Below are 14,739 nucleotides of genomic sequence, written 5' to 3'. Positions count from 1 at the left end.
TGATGATTTCATGGCAGGCAGTTTCACCACCCTCAGCACCAAGCCAGCCCTGGGCACAATATCTAGGATGCTCAAAAAGAATCAAGTTTGCTGGTCTTTGACTCATGGCTCTGGGCTTGCAGTCTCTGCTAAAAAGACAGCTCATATCCAGCTGCAGATGTATGGAAGGGCCCTTTAAAATATAATGGTCATATCATGCTTACGGGCCATACTCCTCCTCAGTGTACCATATACACAAATCACCTTGCAAGGAGAAATTATCCCTGAAGCTCAGGCGAACATGCAGGGCTCACACACACATGAATTCCTGTACTTCACACCCAGCCTCACAAATCTGCATTGGGCATCTGGTGGGATTAGCTGTGCACTAGGAGAGAAAAAATAGATGCGTAATTCTAAGTTATTAGAAAGTGCTGAGAGCTGTCCAGCTCCTAGGAAAAACAATCCCCTTAACCCAAGGCCAAGAAAGGTGAGCAGCTGGAGCATCAAACAATGGAGGCTCCTAAGTTGGCACCTCAAGACACCATTAAGGCATGGAAGTCACATCTCCTCTCAACTCCTATACGGAAAGGTTTACCTCTAGAAGGAGGAATCACTTCATCACCATCTAACCTGATGTAAAGACAGCAGCTCTACAATGCAGGGAAGCAGAAGGGCAGATCGGGATTGATCAAAACCCAGTTTTGCAGCAGAGGCACTCTGGGGCTCCTTTCCTTTAAAAGTGGAATTCCTCCTTTTGCAGGGGAAAGCTAAGTCACTCAGAAAACTCACACATCCAGCCTTCAAAGATCACCACAGCCCACTACTGAAAAAGAAAGTTTAAAATAATATACTTTCAGGTACTCATGTTCTCAGCTTCATATTGGGAAAAGCAAGTCATGTAGCTGTGTGTCAGCACCTGAAAAACCTGTGCAGTTCACACATTCAATGAATTTTTATCCCAGTGAGTTGTAAGGAAAACAACAATAACTCAACTATTTTGTTGGAAAAACAGATATATACCATTGTATGTACAATAATGTTTCAAAACTGAAAGCTCCCGTGGAATATTTTTCCCCGATGAAGGGAAAAAGGGGTTCCACAGTAGCTGTGCCCAATAAAAAAGCATTGTGCTTTCAATTGTCATGGTTTAACCCCAGCTGCTCACTTGCTCCGCACAACCAAATGGTTCATACTAAAAGTGAGAACACTCATGGGTGGAGATAAGGGCAGTTTAATAGGTAAAGCAAAAGCTGTGCAGGCAAGCAGAGCAAAACAAGGAATTTATCCATCACTTCCCATGGGAAGCTATACTCCAGGTAAGCAGGGCTCCATTGCACACAGTGGTTATTTGGGAAAACAAAAAGTCACCACTCCAAATGTCTTCCACTTCCTTCATCTTCCCCAGCTCTAAATGCTGAGCATGATGCCATATGGGATGAAACATCCCTTGGGTCAGCTGGGATCAGCTGTCCTGGCTGTGCTCCCCTCCCAGCTCCTGGTGCACCCCCAGCCTGCCCGCTGGTGGGCTGGGGTGAGAGGCAGAAGCAGCCTCGATGCTGCGCAAGAGCTGCTCAGCAGTGACCAAAATATCCCTGAATTATTGACACTGTTTCCAGCACAAACCCCAAACACAGCCCCACAACAACTACTGTGAAAAAATTACCTCTAGCCCAGCCAAAACCAGTGCACTGATGATAAAAACATCTAAGACGAGAATATTTACCCACATTTCACATCTTCTCCTTGTTGGGCACAAGAGGTTAAACACCTGGTGGTGAAGTCTCCCTTCATCTCATTGACTTGGAATTATCATAAAACACAGGACTGCTTAAGGGCATCAGCAGTGATGACAGGAGCCAGCTACCATCAACTACATCAGCACTGACCACAGGAGTTAAATCCCTGCTTGGGGATTTGTGTGTTTTGATTTCTTTTACTTCTACAAAATTTAAGCATCTTAAAGTTCTAGCTAAAGGATAAGATTATTGATACAGAGCTAGATATATACATGCATCACTTGATATGCCAAACCATATGCCAACAGGGAAGTCCTGAAGTGTGTAAATCTTGATCTGAAAATAATTCTCGGCAGAATCAGGGCCTGAAACTGCAACATATGATAATTTCCCTAATTCTATTCTTACACCTGTGCACTTGTGCTATCATCTCCCCCCAATCACACTGCAAAACTCTACACAAAAAAAAATAAAAAGTCCAACCCCTAGAACACGTTGCACAGCTGTCTCACTGTCACATCTATTATTCAAGAAAGGTCTCATTGAATAAATGTCTGTTCAGAGGCTCTAAACAAATTTCATTTCTGAACACCACTGTCTGCAGCCCAGCAAGCCATTTCACCAAGATAAGATCACACATTTAATCAAACGCTTCAAAAAAGAAATACACACCGAGTTTGCTTAATAACGTCAAATAATAAAAGTGCAGCACTGGCAGCATACTAATTTTTAGTGCTCTTTCTTCTTTGAGGTTGTCTCAATAGTCAAGGTCAACCGTACATGGGATTTCTTCTAATTAGGGCTTCTGGTAATGGAAGACCTGCTTACTCTCACCACTTAGCCATGGTTTTCCCTACAATGAAGACATCTCTCTTTCATTTTAAATTAAATCACTGCAGCATCCCACCCAAGTACAGAAGACAAAACTGCATAACTCTGCTAATTCAATAGAGGACGTAAATGAAAGAAACAAAAACCACAACTTTGTGGTCAACAAGCAATCATCCACACAAATATCTATGGTATAAAAGTAAAAGTGATTTACAGGAGAAAAAAACCCCAAAATGTGATTATCTGATTGATGTTTAACTATAGCTCCTACTGCAGTACAGCACAGACCTATTTTGAGTTAGAAATTGGGAGTGGACTCAGCATACCTAGGCCAAAATACACTTTGCCCTTTTTATTGTAGTTGTAAGAGGAACCAGATCAAACATCCAGCATTATGTTACTACTACTGCAAAATACATCTGTATTACTACAGACCAGACTGAAATGGTACTCTTCACTAACTTGTCTATTACTCTGTTTATTACTAATTACTTATTTATTCATTTAAGTAATCAGCTTTACCACAATGACGACTGCTGAAACAGGCTTCACCCCCAAATTACGTGAACTTGGGATAACTGTGGACTCTTGCTGTGCTCAAGCCTGCAGCTTGAAAAGGGTCAAACAAAAGCTGGCATCCTCACCCTTACAGCCTGGCTCACAGGTTATGCTGGGCTGCCCTTTGCTTCCTCGGGATGAGGGAGCAACCAAGCATAAAGGCATTGGAGAAGACAACCCCCCATCTGCTGCTGCCAAATCTTAAGACAAACAGCGAGGCAGCTCTGAGATATATTCCACACCATATCACATTTTCTCTGTCAAAAACATCCCTGCAGACACTGTGGAGGTCCAGATTCTCCCCTTGAACAGCAAAATTGCAGCTTAGCTTAGGCTGGCATAAACAATTGCTTGAGTCTATTGGTAAACATCTTTCTACATGTTTCAAACATTTTGAGTTTCACCCAGGGTCTCAGCTCCACTGCAAACACAGGGCTGCTCAGTTGGGAATATCCTCATGTGCTCAGTGATGTGTGCCTGTATTTATCACCAAAACAAGGTTACTTACATAGGTATCGTTCCCTTGTTGCAGTGGATATTGTCTACCTCGATTTCAGCAAGGCTTTAGACACTATCTCTCACAACGACCTCACAGGCAAGCTCAGCAAGCGTGGAAAGGATGAGGGTACAGTGGGGTGGATTGAGAAGTGGCTCAATCCCAGAGGGTGACAGTCACTACACAGGGTTCATCTGGAGGCCTGTCACTGTGCTGTCCCCACGAGTCAATACTGGGCCTGGTTAATCAGTGACTTGGACAAAGGGACAGATGCCCCCTCAGCAAGTTCAGGGATGACACAAGGCAGGGAGGAGTGGCCAATTCCCCAGAGATGTGCAGCCCTTCAGCAGAAATCTGAAAATCAGCAAAGGCAATGCAGGGTCCCACACCTGTGGCGGAATAACCCACACACCAGCACAGGCAGGGGCTGACCTGCCAGGAGGCAGCTCCATGGAGAAGGACTTGGAGGTCCTGGTGGACAACAAGCTGTCCATGAGCCAGCCAGGTGTCCATGTCTTGTGGCCAAGCAGGCCCATGATATCCTGGGGTTCATTAGAACAGCATTGCCAGCAGGTGAAGGAAGTGATCCTGCCCCTCTACTCAGCCTTTGTGAGGCCTCACCTGGAATGCCGTGTCCAGTTCTGGGCTCCTCAGGACAAGAGGCATGAAGCTCCTGGAGTGAGTCCAGTGGAGGCCAAGAGAGATGATGAGGAGCCTAGAGCATTAAGGGACTGGAGCATTTATGAAAGAACTTCTTCACTGCAAGGGCGGTGAGGCACAGGCACAGATGCCCAGAGAGGCTGTAAATGCCCAGGCAATGAGTGTCCAAGGCCAGGTTGGATGAGGCATTGACAAAGGTGGTCCAGCTGGGAGGTATCCCTGCCCATGGAAGGGATTTGGAATTAGAAGATCTTTAAGGTCCCTTCCAACCCAAACGATTCTACAATTCCATGATCCTGCTTCTCTTACCAAGATATAAGTAACAGGCTAAGAGAGCTGGGCCTGTTCAGTCTTAAAGAGATGACTGAGAAGGGATCTCATCAATGTCTGTGAATATCCAAAGGGAGGTGTCAAGGGGATGTTTCCAGGCTCTTCTTGGCAGTGCCAAGCAGTAGGACAAGAGGCAACAGGCAGAAACTGAGGCACAGGAAGTTCCACCTGAATATGAAGAAGAACTTTGTTTACCATGTGGGTGACCGAGCACTGGAACAGACTGCCCAAAAACAATTCTGATCTCCCTGACTGAGGATATTCAAGGACAGTCTGGATGCAAACCTGTGCAATGTGCTCTAGGATGATCCTGCATCAGTAGGGAGGTTGGATCAAATGACCCAGTGTGGTCACTTCCAACCTTATCCATCCTGTGATTCAGTGATTTCAGCCTCCCTTTGGAATATCAGTGATGTCGTACAGAACAAGGCTCCCCACTCCTGCAACTGAAAGGCCTCACACAGACTTTAGAAAGACTCATTGCAAATTGGTGACCTACTTAAGGAGATCTATAAAGTGCATTATGATTGTAATTGTGGGTCCCTTGTCAGAAGGTCACAAGTTACCCCTCTATGCAGCATAATTGCTATATTTTAAGTACCTATCAGGAAGAATTTTACTCAAGGAAGTATATGTCATTTTGGAGTTGTACCAAATAAAGCAGCAATTGTAACATTACATTCTTCTTAAAAAAAAAAAAAAAAAAAAAAAAAGACAGACATTCCACACACCTGCATCCATTAAAGATAATCCAAAATGACATTTTCTTGAAGAAGTCTGTGCTGTGGGAATTGCAAGTGCAGTAGTCACATCATAATTTCCCTCGGAAGGAAGTGGGATAGATACATCAAATTTTCCAACTATTACAGCTTGTGATTGCAATATCCAAAATCCAAAGGAATGATATTTTAGATTACATACACAGTTCCAACAAGCTTTAGCTGAGAAACAATATCCAATATAGAAATCTGTGGTCTGCTGGAAACAGGAACGGCTGTTCTCTGGATACTCCAGATAAGCCATCTACTCCAGGATTACAGACCAGCACTGTGTACCTCCAGATAGACTTCACATTAAAAAAACATTCAGGATAGAATCCCAAAATCTTTTGTAAATGCAGGGAAAGAAAGGAGGGAGACAAAACAAACAAACAATCAAACCCAAACCAAAAATGCAAAAGAACACAGCAACAGAAGTGGTAAGAAAGGATTCACATTACACAGCACATATGGGTAAAAAAAACCACAACATACATCTTGCTGAAACAAAAAACACCCAAACAACAAAAACCTGTGCCCTTTGAAGAGAGTGGTGGGAATTTGCACCATTTTGAAATCACAATGTTTCAGTCAGTAACACACACATGCAAGGGCAAAGCAAAAGGAGTTAACATGATCCCTGAAATTCTCAACTGTCTCCATCAGTGAGATGTATTCAAAAAGACAGCTACAAAGGGTGCTTTTTTTCTTTCCTTCAGCAGTCTTTGGAACAGAAAAAAATAAAAATAAAATTTAAAAAAAAATTGTGGGGGAGAAGGAAGGGGGAAAAAAAGAGAAAAAATCCAAAGAGCTACTGAAAATGTCCTTACAGGGTCAGCTGTCACAGGAATGCATTTGAGTATTCAAGGTACCCACCCATGCAGAACATCAAAAACTGGGCTTGGGTCCCTCCCCTATTCTCACAGGCTTGAGCCAAGGCTTGGTTTGTGACACTGAAGAGCAAGGCAGGGCAGTGCCTCTGCAGGGCTCCTAAACAGAGACCTATGGATCAAACAGAACAGGGGCACTGCTTCTGCTTAGGGCCTCCCTTGTCTCCTGGAGTCCTCCAACACAACACACTGGCTTTAGCACTAAAAAAAACAGTAAACAGCTCAGCAGCTCCCAGTGCTGGGCTCTTCTGAGCTAAACTCCCCATCTAACCTAGGCCTGCCCAAAATTAGTATTAGCAGCATACTTGCAGCTAACATGCCCCTTACTCCTTGCTCAAAGGAAGATGTTGACTTTCCCAAGTATGCTGCAAACAGCACTTCTGCAACACATTGGAGCTTCTCTTCCTCACTCTGAGGGCAATGAAAAAAAAATCTCAATAAGGCAGGCTTGGGATCAGCAACTTCAGAATGGAAAAAGCCTGCTACAACAAATAAGCAAGGACCAGAACTGACTCTGATAAAACATGTGGTTGCTCAACACATCTGAAAATGTGGTTGTTCTATTTCGGTGTTGGACTATTAACCAAGCAACTCAGTTAAAATTTTACAACTGCAGGCCCATACACAAGTTATTGTCCATTACTAAACCTACCAAAAAAACAACCAGAAAATAAACAGGGAGAGTTTCCAGCAAGACAATTAAAACAAAACAAAAAAAAAAAAACCAAATCAAAAAACAAAACAACTCTATGCATCAGTGCCATCATTTCACAAACAAAACCTGTGTATACACACACACGGACATCACGGACATACACACGTGGGTACATAGGTTTTGGGTATAGGTGCAATTCTCAGATTTCACCTAAAGCCAAAATTCTGTTTCATTTCCCCAAGTTTGACAAAAAAAAATCAGAACTGGGTCTGTTCCCCAAATCATGGTATTTATATGTCTATATATGTGCCTGCCCATGATAAACAGATGTTCTAAGACTGCATTAGTCAGAACGTTCCTATTCCCCGAACTTTAAACAGTGCTCATTGATGCAGTGGCCTCACCTCTGTAAGTGGATTCATGGTTTCTAGGGAGTGGCAAAGGGACTTACTGTAAAAACTCATATATATGGTGTGCAGTGACTCTCACAAATTAATTACTTGCCCTTGGTATAAAACCACTAAGAGTCCTACCCAAAGGGGCCAGGTTTAGACTAGAGCTCCTTTCAGAACAGTGCTGTGCAATGCTGGCACCTTTGAGCAGGACTTTGCAGTAGGGCAATTCACGGCTAAATTTTAAGCATCACTTCTACAAAAGCACAGAGAGTCCTATTTAATTTCATTTTAACTTTGTATTGCTGTAAGAAAACACTCATTTTGGTCCTTTGTATTTATGACACCCTGTTCTAAGTTTTAGAAATGCATAGCCCCGTTCCAAAGTTCAAAATCAATGACTCTACCTGATATAAATCAATGCAACTGCAATCAAATCAGTAAAGCTCTCACAATTAATAGTAGCAAAGCTATAATCCAAACTACTCAAAACACTGTGCATAATATTTCAAAGCTGTTCTCTGACAGGTACCCACTGTAATGAATCAGAGTTGTGCTACAGGCCTCTGAAGCATCAGGTTTGTAGCCACTGAAATAATTCCTGTATAATTACTCACATGTTGACTAACGTGCTTTAAAAAAATAATTTTCAAAAATCCTGGCAGAGTGAGCACCAATGGATGCTCTGTAAAGGTTTATTACTCTTAAGCATTTAAAAAAAAAAAAATTAAATAAAATCTACAACTTCATATTGCCTAACTGGGACAGCTGCCAAACTCCTCTTTGCTTTCTTCAGAATGGTGCCTATTTCATGACCCTTGAAACTGAAAGCTGTCAAGCCTCAAACAAAAGCGTCTTGATTTTAATTTCGGACTGTTTTCACAAACACATTTTAGAAGTGTACACAGATTTCTACTCTTTCTCTGTGTTCATTGCTTTGTTTGGCCTGAAATGCCACCCCTGGTAAAAGATGTTACAAAACAATAACTAGAAACTTGATGCTGAATGTTTTTGAAAAGATACCTCATCTGAGATTCTGCAGCTTCTCTTCAGAAGATACCACATGTGAGATTCTTGAGCATCTTCCCCTCAGAGGGAAGCCAACAGAAGTGCTCCACTGACTACAGTGGGAGCTCCCATCACAGATGCAGCAGTACCTCCCTCGGATGGGAGTGGGCCTGAAGAAGTAAAGATTAAAAGCTCAAAAATGGAGAGGAAAAAGGACTCAGATAGAGGAAAACAAGGGTTTCAGGCAGGCTGAAAAAATCCCTCACTGAGCACCACTTAGTAAGTAAAACTGTGGTCCACAACAGTTTAAAATGACGTTTCCACTGCCTGAAAAGACTAGCTACCTTGCTGTAGTTACAGATGCTTGGTGCAATGACTGGTAAAAACATCTGCCTTACAGGCAAAATCAGAAGGCTCCCTGAAAAGACTGCTGAAGTAAAAGCAGTAGTGCCAAGGTGTCTTTAGAGAAGTTGTCTTAAAAATGAACACTTAGCTTGCAGACAGGAATTTCAGACTGCACTGTGGAGATTATCTAGTGAGCAATGTAAAGCAAGCATTACACTGCAAACCTGGAGGCCAAAACCAGGCAATGAGATAACGTCCTAGATAGGATCACATCACAGATTTGAGTAGGAGGTGGTTTCCTTGCCATTAAAGTAGGCAAGAATTAAAAGTAGATGCTTAAAAGCAAAGTTCTCCTACTTCATCAGACTGTTCTGGGAGCTTCCACTGCCACTAAGTACTAGGATGAGATCAGGGAGTGATGGAGCATCTCAACACCTCCAGCAACAGGACATACTCACATGCATCCCCAAGCAGGGATTAAAGAGCCTCACATTAACTGCTGCTGAGGATTGTGACAAACATTTGGCAAGGCAGGCATGACCCCAGGAGATGAGGCAGAGGCTAGCATGTCACACCCCTTTGCTGGGACAGGTACATTCCTACAAATACACCGTGCATACTGAACTCCTGCAAATGACAATTTCTAGCTCTCCATCCTGCAACTGAAAGCACTGCCTGAAGACATAGCAGAGACTGAAGTGTGGATGTACACTCAGAATTTGGCATCATGGTGCATTTTTCATATTCCCAGCCCAGCAGGAGGGCATCTATTGAATGAGAAAAGGACCAGCAGGGAAGAAATGGGCGTCCATAAACATCTCTCCAGAATGTCGATGCTCACCAGTACATCCTATCCCAATAAGGAGCCTTTTAGAAGGGGCAGACAAAACCTTTATTTTGCAGGGCTGTCTTGATGTTTCAGTACTGTCCTCAGCAACTCATCAATATTGTGATGTCTATCTCTCAGATGATCATCACTCCAAAAAAAATTAATTTTTGAGTTGTTCTTACAAACCTCTTGTGATATGCAAGAAGTCTCTAGGGAATGAAAAGCTTTATCAAAATCACTCCAACTGCAGCATTCAGCTGTTTCCACAATCACCAAGTAATATAATTACAACAGAAAAAAAAAGGAACTTATTTAAAGCATAGAAATCCTTATGCCTATGCTCCATACTTTAGCTTTTCCCTGATCCATTCTTGCTCCCTGAATTCCATCTCTTTCATCAATCTTTAACCCATCCTTTATACTGTGTCACACATTAAATTGCTTCCTAGTCAATCTACACCAGTCCCAACACTATTAGTATTAAAATTATTAATAAATCACCCATTCCTAGGATTTCTTCATTTACAAGACTTCCCTCCCCCGTGTGCATGAATAAATGTGTTGATGATGCATCCACTCATGCTCTGAATGTGAAAACCCTGACGGCAGCATCAGGCCCTCCAGCTGAGTGCTGCCCAAAGCTAAAGGTCATGCACATTCCCGTTCAGTCCTGGCTGATCATTCGCTCTACCTGCCTCTAAATATCTATTTATTTATTTATTTATTTATTTTTCTAGCAGCCCTACAACGCTGAGCTGAGACGCCCAGCTCATCAGTCAGCTGGCTGGATTTTCACCTACAAACCTGCTTGCACTTCCCTCCCAGCCAGCAAGGAGCACCAGCTTCATGTTTGCACCAGCAGGCACTGGGCAATTTGCTTTCTGTTTCAGGAGGAAAAAAGCCTTTCCTGCAATCAGTGCTTGGACAGGCAAGCTGAGCACCTCTACCACATCGCCCCCGACTAGGAGGAAGGACGTGGTCCCCATGGCATCCCAACCTGGGGGATGCACAGCCAAGCAAACAAAGGAGGAGGGTGGAGGGCTGGATCCAGCAGGGCACAGGGACAAATTCAAATATTCTAGGCTAAGACATAAACTACTTCATCTCTGGAGGGCACCAAGAAACTGAAACACCAGCTCCCACTCTTGTCACAAAAACACATCTCCATGAGGACTCGGTAGCTTCAACTTAATAAATACCATTAAAATCTCACTGCCTGCAAAGCAGCACTCAATGTTTTCATTATCATCAATCTACACTGTCATTTGTCTTGTTCTGGAATTCACTGCAAAACTAAACATACCTTCTCCTAACCATCCCAAGAAGAAAAGGGAAAATGCATACTTATTCAATAATAGAAATTATTTGGAACTCACAGGTGAATTCTAGCTTTACAGAAACTTCAATCCTTTTGGAAATAAGAGAAAAAAATAAATAAAATAAAACCAGAGATTTCTATCCACTTTATTTTTTGCTAGCAGGTAACAAGACAGCAGTCACTTTACAGTAAATCAAGCCTAAATAAGGAAAAAGTACTCTTTAAAGTACTCTTAAAGAGCAGGAACCAGAGCAGCCTCGACCATAACAAGGGGGTCTGACTCCTGTTCTCTCAGAGCAGTTTAATCTTGAGGAAAAAAATACAGCTTTACCATGGAGCCCTAACCTGAACTTTGTCACCCAACATTGGCATGGATCTAAAGTGACGACTGCAGACTTTTTGACAGCAGCCCATTTTAACCTGTAACACCTGGTTTACTCCCATGAAAAGCTCCATGGAAGAATTCTTCCTAATGAATGCACAGTAGAAGCCTGTTCGTATTGCAAACCCCTGGAAATGATGATAAATGAGCTCTACAAAGCACATGCTACTACTCAATACCAAGCAGGCAGCACTAGCTGCACTCTTAAGAGGCAGCATTCCACAATGAAAATGGAATTTACTTCTTTTCAGCTCCAGGGAAGATTTCTTTTTGGTCAGCTTCGAAAATTTTGATCCTACACTCTGGAATAATGAGTGCTATAATACAGAGAGAAATTGCAGCCGGCAGACTACCTCTCTGCCTTATATCAAGAAACAGATGGCATTTTCGCCTTTTCTCTTGCATCTCAGCCTCCCTCTAAGCAGCTGGCTGCCTGGAACCACAAGTGTGAGAGTGGAAATGGCAATAACTCCTAAGGAGCGATCTAAACAGGAAAGTAAATACAATAGACATGGGTTGTTTTGGTTAAAACGCTAATAAACTCCACAGTTGACAAGCAGAAACAATACATTGCTGTTGGCCAAAATACGAGTTGTTTTAACTACCGCAGAGAAGAATCTCATGCCTATCAGGAAAGGGAGAGAAAGAGAGGCTCCTTTCCTACCTCACCACCCCTCAAGCAAAACCACACATCTGCCTGTCTATAGGGGAAAGGGTAAGAACTAAATGTATTGGAGGTCAGCGTTACTTCCCTGGACAACTCCGCATGCAAGTCTGCTGATCAAACTCAGTCCTTGAAGACAATCCCCCAAATACCCAGGGCACATCTCTGGGGTAGTGTAGCTACATCTTCATTAGCACTAACGGGCACCAGCTGGAGGTAGGCTCCTTAAACTGGGAAACAGGGTTGCTCTCCGGCTGATGGTTCCTCCCTGCCATCAGCCTTACAACCGGTACCTCCAAGTTACGCGGTCAAAAGATGATTGCAAGGGGAACGCAAATAAATAATTAAGGGCGCAAATAAAACAAAGGGTTAAAAGGAAAGAGGCATTAAAAATGCAATTCCAGCTATACATATCGGCCCTTGCTCAAAACAAACGCCAGCCCTGTACTGATAAGAGGCAGCAAACGCTGCAAACCTCACGGGCAGGAGGTGGGAGCTCCGCACATCCCTACCTACACCGAACGCTTCGCTCTCCGGCTGCACGGCAAGGCGAAGCTCCCCGCGTCTACCTGTAAGCCGGGGCTGCTGGGTTCACACCTCTACCCCAGCCCCTCACATCCACGCACAGGCAGCCCCCAACACACACCCCCAATTCGGCAACATCCACCCCTACTCATGCCCCCTGATATCCAAGAAAGCAATCGCTTCTCGAGGCACCCTTCAGCGATTAAACAGCAACGCAGATCCACGAAGGAGTGGGGCATGAAGACGGGGGAAGGGGGGGAGATTGAGGAAACAGAATGAAACTCACGAATTCCTCAGTGTAACACCAGCAAAACCCCCGGTCCAACGTGGTGTCTTTCATAGAAAAAGACCAAGAGAGAGCAAGAACAAAACCTACCAGGTCCCCTCCATCTCCTCACTGTCTTTGCCACCCTAGCTGCCCACAGCCAAACCAGGCTGGAGCCTACAAGGCATTTCCAAACAAGACGCACAGCCCTCGTCTCCACGGTCGCCCAGCATGCAGACCCAGAGAGATGCTCTCCCGTTACCTGGAGGATCCAGCCCCCCTGAAGACAAACTACCCTTATTAGAGCATAATTCAGTCCAAGCGCGCGCCCAGGGCGGCCGGCACCCTTCAGCCCAGCGCAAGCGGGCAAGGGAGCAACCGAGGGCCAGGCAAGGGCTTCTGAGCATCCATCCGCTCCTTAGTTACCTTTAGTCACCTCCGGCTCCTGAGATGCGAGTCCCCATCAGATCCTCAACAACCTGCAGCAGGGAGCTGCTGCCACAATCCAGCCATTAAAACCAGAGGTGGGAGTAGGAAGCAGACCTGGCCACAGTACCAAAGCCCCCAGCCAGGAGCAAAAGGGGGCCGGACGAGAAGCACGGACGTCCCCCTCAAGCAAGGAAAATTTAGAAAAAAAAAAAAATTAAAAAAAAAAAAAAAAAAGAAGAAGTAAAAGTCTTTCCTTTTTTGCCGTGTTCTTCTGCTACACAAGCTTCCTCCCGGAGGACGAGTGTGTGAGGATGGGGGAGGCGATCACTCCCTCCTCTTCCCCGCCGTCGCCGACCCCTCTGGACGAAAGCCCCGCTCCGATTTACCTCCTCCAGGTGGGCAACTTCAGAGCAAGGTGATGTCTCCGGAGCCGGCGCCACCGGCCAGGCGATTCGGATGCGGCAGAGTCATTGCCTGTGCTGCTGCTGCCGGTGCTGCTGCTGCCGCTGCTGCCGGTGCTGCTGCTGCCGCTGCTGCCGCCGCCGCTGCTGCTGCTGCTGGGGAAGAACAGCCGCTGCCGAAGAGACCACCAAAAAAAAAAAAAATAAAAAAGGAGAGAAATCTTCCACCATCCCCCTTTCTCTCTCTCTCCCCTCCAGCACCAGCCGCTCTTCGCATCCGCTCCCCTGCCCGCGGCCCCTCGCTCCGCCGGGGCTGGGGGACACAAAGGCGCCCGCGCAGAGGGAGGCGGGTGGTCCTCAGCCCCCCGCGCTCCGCAGACACCCTGGATCCTTCCTCCTCTTCCTCCTCCTCCTCCTCCCGCTGCGGAGACCGGCAGCCCCGGCGCGGCGCGGCTCGGCGCGGGCGGGCGGGCGGAGGGGGCGGCTCCGCGGGCGCGGAGGGGGCGGCTGGGCGGGCGCGCCCCGCGCGGTGCTCAGCGGGCGCGGGGGGGCCGCATGGCCGCCCCGCCGGCTCGGCACGGCTCGGCTCGACACAGCGCACACGCTCCGCACACGGGCAGCGCGCTCCGGGGCGGCGGGACCCGCGGCATCCGCGTCCCCCGCAGGGCCGGGCCGGGAGCGGGGAACGGGGCCCGGGGAGGAGGCGGCGGCGGGCGGCGCGGCGCTGCTGCCCTGCCCGGCGGCGGCCGCACGGAGCCGGGCGGGCGGCGAGCCGAGGGGCGGGGGAGCGCCGAGGGCCCGGATCTGGGTTGCGCGGACGCGGGCTCCACCTAGCAGCCGGCCGGCACCGCACCGCACCGCACCGCCGCGCCCGCACTGCCCCGCACTGCCCGCACCCGCTGCGGTCCCAGCCCCACGGCCGCCACCACCTGTCCCGCAGCCCTCTCCCGAAGGATCCCGCACCGCCCGGTTGGACGCTCTGCCCGTGGCTCCCCTGCCAGGTAACCAATGGCAGCCTCCACACAGGGCACAGACCCCCGCTGCACACTGGATCTCCCACGTCCCGATTGGCCGCTTGGAATTTTGTGCGCATCCGAGCGGCCAATTGCAGCCTGCCTTTGCGGCAGCGATCCATCACCTGTGTGGGTCCCTCAGCCCCGGCTGGGTGCTCTGCCCGCTGCTGCCCTCCCAGAAAGCCAATGGCAGCTTGTGTTTCCAGCACAGACCCATTCCCCGCTAGATTCCCCAGCTCACCATTGGCCTCTCAGCCTGTTGTCCGCAGCCA

General features: G+C 46.7%; 1 protein-coding gene across 22 annotated transcripts in view; it reads right to left on the bottom strand.

Annotated features, from left to right (window-relative positions):
• The window catches only part of ADGRL3 (adhesion G protein-coupled receptor L3), a 493,993-nt gene extending 479,770 nt beyond the window's left edge, over positions 1-14,223 (bottom strand). For 9 of the 22 annotated variants that reach the window (XM_077177050.1, XM_077177053.1, XM_077177036.1 and 6 more), the window contains exons 1-2: positions 13,440-14,223; positions 13,051-13,234 (exon numbers count right to left, since the gene is read on the bottom strand). The gene's annotated coding sequence lies outside the window, so the exon portion shown is untranslated. The remainder of the gene's footprint in view (positions 1-13,050; positions 13,235-13,439) is intronic. The other 13 variants (XM_077177033.1, XM_077177032.1, XM_077177038.1 and 10 more) reach the window with 3 other exon arrangements.
• Between the last annotated feature and the right edge of the window lie 516 nt (positions 14,224-14,739).

This window comes from Agelaius phoeniceus, chromosome 4 (genome assembly GCF_051311805.1).
Source record: "Agelaius phoeniceus isolate bAgePho1 chromosome 4, bAgePho1.hap1, whole genome shotgun sequence".
NCBI classification, from domain to species: domain Eukaryota; kingdom Metazoa; phylum Chordata; class Aves; order Passeriformes; family Icteridae; genus Agelaius; species Agelaius phoeniceus.
Note: the sequence above shows the minus strand (reverse complement) of the source record. Positions and strands in the feature narration are given on the sequence as shown.